The sequence below is a fragment of the Dipodomys ordii genome, unplaced genomic scaffold (genome assembly GCF_000151885.1).
Source record: "Dipodomys ordii isolate 6190 unplaced genomic scaffold, Dord_2.0 Scaffold10, whole genome shotgun sequence".
NCBI lineage: Eukaryota > Metazoa > Chordata > Mammalia > Rodentia > Heteromyidae > Dipodomys > Dipodomys ordii.
The window spans coordinates 12,938,828-12,940,291 of record NW_012267226.1 but is presented as its reverse complement, the minus strand read 5'-3'; the positions used below and the strand labels follow the sequence as shown (position 1 = coordinate 12,940,291).

The 1,464-nt window shown below is 48.1% G+C and overlaps 1 protein-coding gene across 1 annotated transcript in view; it reads left to right on the top strand.

Annotated features, from left to right (window-relative positions):
* The first annotated feature begins 1,300 nt into the window (after positions 1-1,300).
* The window catches only part of Msantd4 (Myb/SANT-like DNA-binding domain containing 4 with coiled-coils), a 10,478-nt gene continuing 10,314 nt past the window's right edge, over positions 1,301-1,464 (top strand). Inside the window, exon 1 of the mRNA XM_013009877.1 lies at positions 1,301-1,378. The gene's annotated coding sequence lies outside the window, so the exon portion shown is untranslated. The remainder of the gene's footprint in view (positions 1,379-1,464) is intronic.

Sequence of the window (1,464 nt, the reverse complement as noted above, 5' to 3'; positions counted from 1 at the left end):
TAAGATCAAAATCAACAACAACACACAGACACACTAAGATGTTTTTATGCATGTTTGTCTGTTGACATATCATAGTAAACAGCTGGATCAATTTTTGCAAAATATTCAGAATATAGTGAAGGTAATTTACAAGAGGCCACTTTGTATAAGTTAACATCATTCTGTGGGGAGTTCAAAGGAACAAGTGGTCACTCAGGAAACTACATAAACTCTTGTTCAACAAGAGGTTTCTTTGTCAAGCAGGAGAGATAAACACACTAAGTGTGCATGTATGCCAAAAGTGATTTTTAAGAATGAGTATGGAGGAATAAATTTGATATGGAGGTAAGATGAATGGGACAGAAAGGCCATCTTCCTTTAGAAAGTTGTTTCTGAAACCAACTCTTAACATAGCAGAGAAGGAGCAGAAGAGTACCTTCCTTGGTAGAATCGGCATTGGACTAAGTGAAGAAAGGCAAACGTTGAGAGGATTTTATGAAGTTGCATAAGGAGTTTGTACTTCATCGGAGATTATAGATAGTGAGATTCCACTGAAGAAGCTCACTTGATGACAATTTGAAAAGTGGAAAGACAAGCATCCAGAGATCTTTAGGAGGCTACTGATATAACTCAGTAGAGGTCTGAACAAAGGCACTGGGATAACTGTTGAAGGTAAAGAAGGAGGCAAGTACAATGATGAAAAGGACTCAAATGGAGGAAAACCAGAAGAGTTTGAAAAGCACTGAAGAAACAGCACGTGGGAATGCTTCTTGAGGACTATGGTGAGAAGTGTCTCCTGGACAGAATCAAAAGGAAGTGACCTTGAACTTTGAAAGAGGCAAGGACAGAGGAATGGTTGAAGCCAAAGGAAGTGGTAATGCAGGCTTGGCACTCGGGCTGGAAGGACAAAAGTCTCTCGATGCCTTTGTAGCCTCTAACAGGTCGGGGAGGGGGGGTGGGGGGGACAGCTAGGGCAGGAGTAGAGTTTGGAGATGGAGCGACCAATGCCCCCAATCAGGAGGAACAGAGCGGCCTGCAGATCGCTAGAGACCAATCGTTTCTTAGAGGCGTCTTGATTGACAGATCCGCTCGCCAAAGATTGAGCTCGGGACGGCAGCAGGCGAATCACAAGGGTGGGGGAGGGGCGGTGTCCAGGGCATTAACCCGGAACCGGTTTGGGACTTGATTCCCATTGTGAGGCCTGGCCTGGGGCGGGCTCTCACCTAGAATGGCAAAACCTTCCGGACCAATAGATGACGCTGTGTCCTATGAGCGGCATCCGTCCTAGCCAGTAGGAGCAGGGAGAAGTTGGTGGGCGGGGAATCCATGAAGCATCTTTTTTTTTTTTTAAACTGTCACCCTTAGGGGCGATCTTGCGGTGGTGCCGCGGGGGTCGCAGGTGAGTGGTCCGGGGGTTGGCGCAGGCCTGGCGGCCCGCAGTGGCCTCGGCGGCCCGAGGGTGCGCGCACCGCAGGGAGGGCCCCG